Raw genomic sequence first — 13,367 nt, forward strand, 5'->3', positions numbered from 1 at the left:
AAAACTTGAGAGACATTCCTTTAAATTTAAGAATAAAGTAAAGATATCTCTAATGAAAGTTATTCTCTTGTATCACACTGTATTGGAATCCTTTTCACCAATAAGATGATAGCATGGAAAGAGAGTTATAGTTTGAGTTTGGAAGGGAAAAGACATAATTTGTCTTGTCAAAGTCATTTGTAGCTGATATATATTTGTAGCTGAAAATATAGGAAAACAAACATAGTATTTGTACTAACAAAAGAGTTAGCAAGATTGCAGAATACATAATTGATATACCAAATCAATAAAATCCATCTGTTCCAGAAATAACAAACTTGCAAAGAAACGATTTTATAGTTTTAAGTTTCATTTTTAGTTCTAGTTCAAGTTTTGAATTCTAATCCAGCTAAAGCTATTTTTATATATATAGTGTGAGTATGTTGTGAAGTTAGAGTAAATACTCAATTATTTCCATAAGTATATGTAGTTAACCCAGTACTATTTGTTAAGAGACATTCTTTTCCCATTGAATTGTCTTGGCACCTACTTGTGGATTCTCTGTTCTGTTACATTGATCTGTTTATCTGTGCTTTCCCCAATATCAAAGTGTTTTAATTCCTCTACCTTAATAGTATGTCTTGCAATCAGCTAGGTTAAGTCCTTCTTTTTTTTTTTTTTAATTTTAAAAACTGCTTTGGTTCGTTTCATTTTTACATGCATTTTTTTTAGAAAAAGCTTGAAAATTTCTACCAAAAACCCTGCTGTAATTTTGATTGATGTTTGAAACTATAGATCAGTTAGGAGACAATTGTCATTTTAAGGAACATTGAGTCTTCCAATCCGTGAGCATGGTATATCTCTCCACTTATTTAGGTCTTTAAAAAAAATTCTCCAACAGCATTTGTGTAGAGATCATTGATGCTTTTTCTTAGGTTTATTTCTAAGCATTTTACGTTTCTAGGTATTACTGTAAATTGAGTTGTTTTCTTCATTTCCAATGTTTTTGCTGCTATTGTAAAAGAATACAGCTGGGTTTTATATAGTAATCATGTACCCTCTGATCTTGCTAAATTCACTTATCAGTGTTCATAGTTTTTCATAGATTTCCTAGGATTTTCTAGGTAAACAATTATATCATTTGCAAATAAAGACATTTTATTCTCCTTTATGCTCTTGATGTTTTCATTTCTCTTTGTGCCCAATTGCAAATAACTATTCACTCTAGGACTATGTGAACAGAAGTGGTGAAAATGGGTATTCTTGCCTTATTCTAGATAGCGGGAGGAAATAATTCAGACTTTCCGTATAAGAATGACATTGACTAAAGGTTTTTTGGCATGTATCTTCTTTATCAATTTGAGAAGTTTCCCTACTATTCCTAGTTGATCAGAGTTTTTTGTTTGCTTGCTTTTTAGTGGATAGGTGCTGAATTTATTAAATGCTTTTTTCTGAATCTGTGGCATTGATTGTATAGTATTTCCCCTTTATTTTGTTAATATGAATTTCTTTATTTGATTTTCAAATGTTAAATAAACCTTACAATCTTTGAGTAAACCCTGATGGGTTATGATATTCTTTTTATATATGTTGAAATTAGATTTGTTAGTATTTTGTTAAGAATGTTTCTATTTATGTTCGTGAGTGCTATTAGTCTGCGCTTTTCATTTTTGTAATATGTTTGTGAGGTTTTCATATTAGGATTATGTTGCCCTCCAAAAACCTTATGTCAAAAAATTGGACAGTTTAAATGAAATGTTCTGTGAATTTTCTTTTACAATTTTCCGAAATAGTTTGTGTAAGATTGATATTATTTTTTTCTTCAATATTTGATTGAATTTATTAGTAGATCTATCTGGGCCAGAAAAGCTTTCCCATTTTTTAAAGCTTTTTGTTATACATTCAATTTATTTTATAGATATTATACTTTTCAGACTCTGTTTCTTCTTATGTAAATTTTGGTGAGTTGTATTTTTCAGGAAATGTATACATTTCACTGAAGTTATCAAATTTGTTGACATAATAGTGTTTATAGTATTTTTCTGCTATCATTTTAATGTTTGTCAATCTGTAGTGATAATCTCTTGTTTTATTCCTGATATTGGATTATTTGTGTCACTTTCCTATTTTTCTTCATTGATCTAGCTAAGGGTTTGGTAATTTGGTTGATCTTTTCAAAGAACCAGTTGTGGCTTTGCTAATTTTCTCTATTATATGCTGTTGTCTATTTCACTGATTACTAGTCTTCATTATTTTATCTTTTACTCACTTGTACTTTGTTTTACTATTTTTTCCCTTATATCTTGAGACTCTATTATTGGGATGAATATATTTATAATTGTTATATCTTCTTGATGAATTGTCTGTTTTTATTATAAAATATCTTTATTAATCTTTCTAATAATCTTGGTCTTGGGGTTTATTTGACCATTGTTAAATAACTACGCTGGTCTCCTCCTGTCTATGGTTTGCATGGTTTATCATTTTCAATCCATCACATTCAACCTATCTGTGCCTTTATATTTAAAATTTTTCTCTTATAGGGAGCATATAGTAAGATCCTGTTGTTGTTTTTAATCCAACCTGCTAATCTCTTTCCTTTAATTGGAGTGTTTAGATCATTAACATCTCATGTGGTTTGATCTGTGTATATCATGTTATCCCTTTATGTTCCATTTGTCCCATTTGTTTTGTTATTGTTGTCATTGTTTTCCCACTGTTTTACTTTTCCTGCCTCCTTTCAGCTTATTTAAATTTTTCTAATTATCCCTTTCTAATTTACCTATTTTTCTTTACTGTTTTTTAGTGGTAGCTCTAGATGTTGAAACATTCATACCTAACCTTTCACAAACTATTTAGAGTTAACATTATATAACTTCACATAAAATGTAGAAATATTTGGGGCCAGACCCAAGTGTGGTGGTTAAGTTTGGCATGCTGTGCTCTGGCAAACTGGGTTCGTAGGTTTGGATCCCACGTGTGGACCTAGCACTACTTGTTGGCAACGTTTTGGTGGTGACTCACATGTAAAGTGGAGGAGGATTGGCACAGATCTTAGCTCAGGGTTAATCTTTCTCAAGTGAAAAAAAGAAAAAGAAGATTAGTAACAGATATTAGCTCAGGGCTAATCTTCGTCAGCAAAAAAAAAAAAAAAAGAAGAAAGAAAGAATAAATGTAGGAAGCTTGGAGACAAATAGGTTCTTTTCTCCCACAATCATTATGTTATAGTTATCATATATATTCAGCATACATATATTTTAAAACTTACTAGTCTGTATTATATATTTTTAAAGATATATACTAATTTTAAGAACTTAAAAGGAAAAATCAGTAGTCTATTTATCCAACAACTTACCATTACTGTTGGCCTTCCCTCATTCTTGAAGATCCAGATTACCCATTATCATTGTTTATTTTCAGCTTAAAGAATCTCTTTAGCATATTTGTATACAACCAGCCTGCTTGCAATTGATTTTTAGTTTGCTTTCATGGGAAAATGTCATTATTTCGCATTTGTATATGAAGAATATTTTCATTAGATATAGAATTCTGTTTTCAATTTTTTCTTTTAAAATATTATTTCAAAGTTTTTTGTCATTCTTTGTTTCTGATGAGAAACCCACAGTCATTTGAATCACTGTTCCCATGCCCCATGCATTCTGTCATTTTTCTCTAGCTGATTTGAAAATTTTTTCTTTATTTTATGTTTATGTCATTTTATTATAATACATTTAGGACTGATTTTCTTCAAATTTATTCTGTTTTTTCACTTATATTTATAGAACACACCACCACAACAAGCCAATACTCATTCTTCTCAAGTGCACATTTGATATTAAATCCTATTCTGGAACACAGACTTTACGAAATTTAAAAGAATAAAAATCACACAGTGTATATTCTTGTAGTACTAAGAGATTTAAGTTAAAAATCAATAGCAGAATGATAACTGGAAAATTCCTAATTATTTCGAATTTAAAAAAAAGATTTTTAAATAACTTATGTGTCAAAGGGGAATTCTCAAAATAAATTTTAAAATATTTTGAAGTGAAAGAAAATGAAAACGTGACATATCAAAATGTGCAGAATTTAGCTAAAGCCATGCTTAGAGGGATTGTTTTTAGCTTCTAATGCATATATTAGAAAAGAAGAAATATCTAAAGTGAATAATCTAAGCTTTCACTTAAAGAAATTAGAGAAGGAATAGAAGGTTAAATCCAAAACAATCAGAAGGAATAAATTAAAAAGTTGAGATGCTATCAGTTAAACTAAAACAGAAATAATGGAGAAAATTAGCAAAACTTAAAGATGGTTCTCTGAAAAAATATCTGTATAACTGAAGAAACTCTAGTCAAACCAAGAAGCAAAAAAAAAAAAAAAAAGAGAGAGAGAGAAGACACAGTTACCAATATGAGAAATAAAAGAGGGGACATCGGTGGACCACACAGATATTAAGAGTATAACAAAGTGTGCTAGTTTCCTATTGCAATAAATTACCACAAACTTACTGGATTAAAATGATAGAAATTGATTTTCTTTCAGTTCTAGAGGTCAGAAGCCCTAAAATCAAAGCATCAGCCAGGTTACATTCCTTCTGGAGCCTCTAAGGGAGAATCAATTTCCTTGCCTTTTCCAGCTTCTAGCAACTGCTGCATTCCTTTGGCATCTGCTTCCATTTTCGTATTGCCTTCCCTCCTTCTGCTTCTATCATACCACCTTTTCTAATTCTGACTCTCTTCCCTTCCTTTCTCTCATGGGGGCCCTGATGATTACATTGGCCCCACCTTGATAATCCAGGATAATGTCCCCGTCTCAAGATCCTTTATTTAATCACATCGGTAAAGTCAATTTTGCCATGTAAGGTAGCATGTTCACAGAATCTGGAAATTAGGATGTGGACCTTTGGGGGGGCGGAGTTATTTTGTCTATTACATAAGAGTATCCACAAACAACTCTAGGCCCATAAGTTCAACAAACGGTTGAAATAGACTAATTCTGGAAAAGATGCAAATTATGAAAGCTCACTCAGAAGATATTGTTACCAAACCAGGTTTGTTTTTGCCTGTTGCCCAGAAAGCCAAACACTGAGATGACGAGATTGCAGCAGAGAGAGGGTGTTTGTTCACAAGGCAGCCATGTGAGGAAGCGAGAGCATCAGCTCCCCAAAAGTAGGGACTCAGGGATATTTATGGGATAGGGGGCAAGGTGGTCTGAAATGCGGAGAGAGGCGATTGAAGGTGAGGAGAGGTGAGGTAATTGATGATCTGTGCAAGAGTTGTCAGACTTCATGCCTCTTCATAGGACCCATGTTCACAAAATGGCAGCATCAGCATGATCTGAGGGTGGAGTTTTTAGCCTCTTGACATCAAAACGTCACCTATTGGACATCTCCACGGGCCCAGTTCATGAATTGGTGGTCTCAACTGGCCTGAAGTGGACAAGGGGTTCTAATTCCTGAAAAACATCTCACACACCCATTACCATGGTGACCCAAGGCACTAGGAGAATGTTGTCTACAGGAGCCTAGTGAGAGTCAGATAGCATATTGTCTAAATAGCACAGTTAACAATGGGTGGGATAAACAGCTAAAAGCTATAATCAGTAGTTGCAAAAAGGAAAAAAAATCTTTGGTTCCTAACTACTTAATCATCAATGGCTAACTCTGCTGGTTTGAATATAAATAACCTGAATGGTTCTACATCTACTAAAGAAATTGTATTTCTAGTAAAAATCTTTCCATCAAAGAAGTCCAAGTCCAGATGGCTTCAATGTAGAAATCTTTCCAACTTAAGAAAAATGATACCACAACTTCACATACTTTCAGAAAAATTAGAGAAGAGGGAATATTTGCAACGAATTTTATGAGGTTCGCATTATGTTAATACCAAAATCAACACAGCAACCACAAGAATAGCAAACTATAAAGCAATAGTACTCCTGAATATAGACTCAAAACCTTTTAGTAAAACATATCTATTCTAACAACATATAAAAAGGATAATCTTGAAAAATACTGTTTCTGATGAATGTAACTCACGTTAACAGAAGAAAATGATATGGTCATCTTAAGAGATGCAGAAGATTTGGCAAAGTCAGTATTTACTCATGATAAAAATTCTCAGCAAACTAGGAATAGAATGGAATATTTTTACCTGGCAAAGGGCATCAACAAAAACCCTATGGCTTTAATGATACTTAGTGAAAGGCTGAATGCTTTCTCCCTAAGATCAGAACAAGGCTTATGTCTAGCATTATGTTCAAAGTTCCAACCAGTGCAAAAAGCAATAAAAATAAATAAAATTCATATTGATTAGAAAGGGAGAAATAAAACTGTTTCAATTTACAGATGACATTATTGTCTACACAGAAAATGCAAAGCATATACAACAAATTTACAGAAGTTGTACATGAAGTTTATAAGATTGCATAAGGGTACAAAGTAATATGAAAAATCAGTTGCATTTCTATAAACTAGCAATGAAACATTGAATCCAAATTATAAAACAAACACCATTTGCAAAAGCACCAAAATATAAAATATTTGGTTATAAATTGAACAAAATTTATACGTGATCTATATACTGAAAACTAAAAAAATGAATAAATATGAAGATAAATAACATGTTAATAGATTTTAAGATTCAGTATTGTTACAATCAATGTAATCCTCATCAAAATCCCAGCAGGCTTTGTTTGTTATTTTAAATCTCATTTTGATCCATATGGAAAGACAAAACCTTTTTCTTAAACCCCATGCATTTGAAGGACTCACAATAAACTTTTTCAAGACTTACTGTAAAGCCGTATCAATCAAGACAGCAGTGAGGCCTGAATTAAAGTACTTTCTTCTAGATAGTATTTATCTTTGTTTCTGGCATGGACTTGAAGGTACTACCAACCAGATATTTCTTCAAATTTTTTACTTTGGGGTTTCAGATCACTAAGTGGATTTTGAACCCCAAATCAAAATGAAAATTTGTGGTTAAACGTTTCACAGAAATTTTTTTCCTGCTCCTCCTGGAGCCATGACTGGGACATGCGTGCATCTCCATTGTCTGGCTCCGCACCCTGAGGATTTTGTATTTTGGAGTCTTAGCTCCACTTGGATGCCCCAATCCAAACTTTCCTTCTGCTTGTAGCCCTGGCTTTGTCATTTGACCCCTTTTTGTTTACTTGGTAAATCTCAGGCTCTAGGGAGCCAGGAACTAGTATATAAACTCAAGAGAAATGCTGTTTTTGAAAGCACTTTATCTCGATGAATTCACAATTTTTTAAACAAACTGGTTTATGAAAAATTGCATTAATTTTGTATCACCTCAATTTTAGGTATGTACATTCCGACAATTTTAAGGGTTACACTAGAGAGGTTTTACTATATTTCCAGTTAATTATGTTGTTGGAAATGGGGATCCAAATCCTTACTTTTTAGGAAAGCTAAAATTCTTCTAATGCATATGATACAAAAGAGAGATAGAGGGGTGTGTGTGTGTGTGTGTAAAATAATCTTCAACAGTTTTCTCTTTAATATCCTTAATCTTGTACTCTAAAATTCAGGTCACAGTTCCTTGCTGTTGACTTGGGACATGGATTTTATATTCTATAAAGTAATTTTCTCAATATTTTTAACTACTGAATGTTAAAGCTGATAGAATAATCCTACTATTGTTCATCATATCAGAGCTGCTTTTTGTTCTTTCAGATATGCTTATCACTTCAAAGAAATCAAGCAGTTGGAATATGAAATTCTCTATTCCTGAAGTGAGGTTTATTTATAAAAGATTTTGTACTTGTCATACAGTACTATTCATAAATATTATTTTGGAAAATTATCTTATTAATGCTAATAAAGAGTAAAGAATATTTTTATTCATTCAAGTAATGGGAAAAAAAAGAATGTGTCATTTGAAACCAAATATGTCCTTTTATCAAATATAAATGTGAGAAATTCATAACGCTGTTTTATTTTTTGGAGACAAGCATTATCATTTTAGAAAAAAGAATATAATATAATTTTAACATGCAAAGAAGTGTTGCTCATTAATAGGGACTTAGATAAAGAGGGGCTTAGAAGTGGTAACATAGTTTGGGAGGAGCTGTGGATTAGCTAGGGGACTTGCCTTGAAATTTCACTCACGTATCAAACATATTTTGTTTCCTTTCACGCACATTTATCTGGGCCAGTGATGGACTCAGTTTGACAGGCATCCTATAACTCAATCAACAAAATCTGGAAGGTGGCTTTTTCAACGTGAAATGATGTAAGGTATTGAAATGACATATATCATTTACAGGTTGTTTGAGAGATATTTAAAATCTCAGGTTATTTATTTTCAAATGTGAGAAATATACATAATATTTTTAAAGTAAGATGTTATTTACAGCGTTAGCTGCTATACTTTTGCTTTTGTATACTTTCACGTTAAGTCCTCAAGCTGGGCAAGACATTCAAATGAGTCTCTCTGTCTTCCAAGGTCTGCTTTGGGTTGAGAGCTTGAAGAAATGGCAGTTCCTCATCTTTTCCAAAGGCATCCAGGGCTTCTTTTCCCTGTGGTTATTTTTTGTCATGCAGCACTCATTGCTTTGCTTCCTACATTCTGACTGTATCTTCTCTCACTCCTTCACTGGATCATCTTTACCACCTTCTCTATGGAGGCATTCCTGAACCCTTCTCACTCCTTTTGCTGACCCTCATTCCCTTTTATTGTTTCTAATATTACATTAGTATCCCCCATATCATACATCTAACTCTATCAATAAGATTCGCCTGATCAGACCAGCGTCCTCTTAAACTTAGAAGATTCAAAACTAAACTCACCAGTTTCCTTTCAAAAACTGTTCCACTTAAAAAGTTTCCTAATCTTTGTTCATTATATCATTATTCTTTCAAGGTTGAAATTTCAAATTCATCTTTAATGATAGATTTTTGCTTATATTGTTCACTTTCCCCATTGAATTAATTATAAAGGTGTGCTGATTTTATGTCGAGAAAGTTACATGCTTCCGTATCATAAATTACCACTGCTTCATCCAAATGCAGGTCTTCAAAATCTTCTTTCCTTTAGGTACCATCCCTGTACAAGCTACCCTACACCTATTGCTAGCATAATCTTCCAAAAACACTGTTTATATCATTATTACTTCTCTATTTAAACATCTTCATGATTCTTCATTTCTGTAACACCCAAGTGCCACAGTACGTCATTCAAGGTTTTTTATTTACAAGATCATCTTTAACTCTCCTTTGAAACACGTCACTTTTGAACCAAATTCCACCTTTGCTGTCTTGCTCCATACCTTTATTTTGTCGCTCCCTCTGCCTGTAATATGCATTAATAATTGTATCAGGAATAATATTCTCATTTCCACCTATTGAAAAGTTTCTTTTCTTTTAAGGACAAAAGAAATGTCATCATTTCCATGAACCTATTCTGGATATATTAATGAGAAGTTATATCACTCTTTGTTGAACCTAAACAACACTTGATGGAAGAATTATTTTGCACCTGTGTCATTTCCCCTATTAACTCTACATTTCATACCATGGGGGCTATTTACACCCTCACCACTTAGAAGTAGTTTGAATGCAAACTAGGGTCAAAAGATGAATTAAAATAAATATCTTTTAGGAAGGAACTTTTGGTTATGGAAGGTTATTACAATTGTGTGTTTTTGCCTCTTTTATGGAATTGTTTATTGTTTCAGGTGATTTTCAGTAAAGAGAAAACCTGATAGCCCCAGTGAAACACTTCGTAGGAAATTTTAAACTAACAATGAGTATGAGTGTTGTTATTTCCACGTCTGACTTCCACTTCTCTTGTTCTTTCTTTTCATGTTAGCATGGCTCAATACTCAATCCCGGCACTCAGCAACCTAGCTCAGGAGCTCAACTCTGCGTCACATTCTAGAGCTTTATCTTCTCATTCCAGCTTGAAATGCTAACAAACTATGCAACCTGGAGCAGTCATTTTGCTGTGTGCCTTGTTGTCCTATCAAATCAGGGATTGGGCCATATTATCTCTCAATTGCCTTCAAACTCAAAATTCTACAATTATTATTTTAATTGTTAAAAGCCATATTTAAATTTTCAACTTAAACCTCTCAGGAACTCATCCAAAAGTATAACCAAGAACACAGCAATATTGTAAGTTCAAAGAATCTCCTCCATCATGCTGCAAGACCGAGTGGTTTATCGTAGTCACAGTGAAAGCCACAACCCTTTCCACTTGGGTGGAAGCCACCAAATAAACTGATCTTGCTCAGTGATGGCCAGTGCTGACTCAGGCCTTAATACAGCTAGCAAGTATCAATGCACATCTAAGTTATCATTTAGATCTAGTATGGCCATTAAATGCCTTTGAAAGTGATGACTAAGAGCCATTTTAAGAGGCCAATACAATTCATTCCTGGAAGAGCTTACACAGCAAAACTTAACATCCTTTACTTTGAGTTCCTCTTGAAACTGAATTTTAAATCTATGTTTAATTAGAACCAAATCTTTGATTTTTCTTGTAACAATAACCTATTTAGAGATGTATTAAGTGTTATCCAGATCAGAAAACTTACATGCAAAACACATTTGTATATCCATTGCAAGCTTTCCAAACTTCCTTTTAAAAGGTTGTGCACACTTCGCTGGAACATGCCAGGTTTGGGGGAGTATGAAATATATCCTGACAGTCTAATTGAAATAACTATCGAGCATGAAGGAAAAACACCTGTTGCAAAGGGAAATAAATAGCAACAAAAAATCCCTGCTGAATTTTTCAGACAAAGTAGAGAAAATCAGAAAGACTCTTTACTCAATGATAATGATATAATTAGTCAAATGGGAGAAGTGTTATCAGAATTAGGCAAAGGAATTACTGCTGAACACTGTCCTTGATTGGGCCATCGGTCCGGATCCTCTGTTGCTTCCATTGCCTGACTTATCAGAGAATCCACTGACACAGTAGAATATAAAGCTTATACACTTTAAAACACTAGTCATAAAATGTCAGCTGTCCTTCAGGAAATATATGGAAATCAGAAGATTTCAAATAAGAATCTGAATTCCTGATTTCTTTAGAAAATCTGGGATGTCAGGAGACCTTGTGTTTCTTTTTTTCCTGTATGGCAAAACTATACTGGTTCAAGAGGTTAGCATACATTTTGCATTATGCCATGCTACCAACCACAGGCCTGCTTCACGCTTTCACTACTGGGCCCTTTTACATTTGCTCATGTGACACCCAGGATAGTTACTTTTGGGAATTTAATTAATTAAAAGCTTACCAGACTAAATATATTTTAAAATATTTTTAAATAACCCTTTATAGCCCATGTCACTTAAAATCTCCATAGTTAGTCAAGCTAGAGATTTTTACTATGGAGTCACTAATTCCATCCTCATATTTCATTCAGGGAACTTTTGTTTCCAGGATATAAAGAGAATGTATGTGAGGGAGTAACATACTTATTAAGATTGATATTAGTTAACCATTAGTAAAAAGAAAAAAAGAGTTCAAAATTCAAACTAGAAGGTGTTTATCTTTCATATATATCTTGACTTTAATGCTTAAATTCAATTTTACATGAAAAACATTAAACAGATAATTGTAAATTCCTGCTATACTGTCTCTATTTGGTCTGTATACCTTGTCTTATTTTCTGATTTAGTTGAGTATATCAGACTTCGCTGTTGAAGGCAGAAGTGAATGTTGGAATAAAAGGAATAAAAGAATAAAAGGAATATGAACCAAGAAAGGAGAGAACATTTTAGAAATTGTGACTATAATGGCTATCTGCTAGGGACCTTTGAAATGATGTATACTTCTATTTGGCTAATTTTAATGAATTTGATTCTAGTGTAACAAGTTGCTTAGAAGCCAGTGAAAGGCTTGAAAAATATGTTCCTGAAACAGAAGAATATGAAGTTCAGGCTATCATTCATGTCAAAAAAATAGGAAAATTATATAAAAATATATGTGTGTATTACACACATACTCACACACAGACACATACACATGCAATGTCTCTGGAATGATATAAAAAAATCTTATAATGTTGGTTGTATCTGGAGAGGGGACTGAGTTGTCAGAGCACTTGAGTGGGAGAAATAATTTTTATTTTCTCTTTAATAATTTTGAATTTTGAACTATGCGAGTTTGCGTTTCAAAAACAAAGAAACTAACAAATTAAAAAAAAGGGAAACTACATGATCTGATTCAATTCAATCAGAAGTTTTTGTCACGTTATGTGACCAGTTGAAATTCATAATCTAGATGAGAAATGCTATTCAACCGTATCACATTTAGGAATTAAAACAGCCTTTTGTAAAAATAGGTAAACACACTTACAGAAAGGATAATTGCACGAAAGGTTGCTTTCCAGGAGTAAAAAAACAAACTAGATGGATATCTACAGATAATTGTTTTTAGAAGGTCAGAATAAAACTCTGAAAGAGGTGGTTGATGAAAACCACATTATTTTAGTAGTTTTCAGATGCAATTATTTTCAAACTAAATGTTTTTGCTTAGCTGAAAGTGAATAAAGCTTCCTCCTTTTAATATATTAAAAAATAAACTTTTAAGAAAACCAATATTTTTAGAAACTGTCTGATCATGGGCTAATAAAACAATTACTATGAATAAAAGAGGAGAAGAATTATATGCTATTTGCAAATAATCTATATTGGAACAGTAAATTTTTTTCCTCCTCATCTCTATTACATATGCGACTACTAGAATAATACAATTTTTCAAAAGTGTTCTGAAACAAAACTATTGTATTGAGGTATGAGCTCAGTGAGTGTTTTTGTTATTTTAGCTTGAATTTTCGTTTTAAGCTGTTTGTAAGTGACTTCTTGAAAAAACAAACAAGGGGCGATATTCTTTATACGTATCTTGATTGGCTGCGTGTGTGTGTGTTTGTGTGTGTGTGTGTACGTTTCTTGAAAGATGGCCGGTGGGTTTCACCACTTTGGGAGATCGTCAGCCGTTTCCTCTTCAAATAGATCTTTAGTCCCATTCACTCTCACCTTCCAACACTTCAATTACACTTATGTTTGATCTTTTTTCTGTCTTCTATTTTCCTTTTGTTCTTTTCTATGTTTCCTTTCCTGTCATTTTTCTAGGCCTAGATACATTATACTGACTTATCTTACAGCACTCTAAGTCTTATTTCAACCCTGTCAAATTTGCTAACTAATCAACAAAGTTCTTAATTTTAGATATTGTCTCTTGTTTAGATTTTCAAATTACTTCCCTTTTTACAGTTCCAAGTTGTATGGCAAAATTCTCCACCTTGTCTTTTAAAGTTTTCAACATATTAATCATATTGATTTTATAGCTTGTCTGATAATTTCATCATTTGAATCTCAAGAAGATCTGTTTCTATTGTGTGTTTTTCTG

Source organism: Equus quagga, chromosome 2 (genome assembly GCF_021613505.1).
Source record: "Equus quagga isolate Etosha38 chromosome 2, UCLA_HA_Equagga_1.0, whole genome shotgun sequence".
NCBI classification, from domain to species: Eukaryota; Metazoa; Chordata; class Mammalia; order Perissodactyla; family Equidae; genus Equus; species Equus quagga.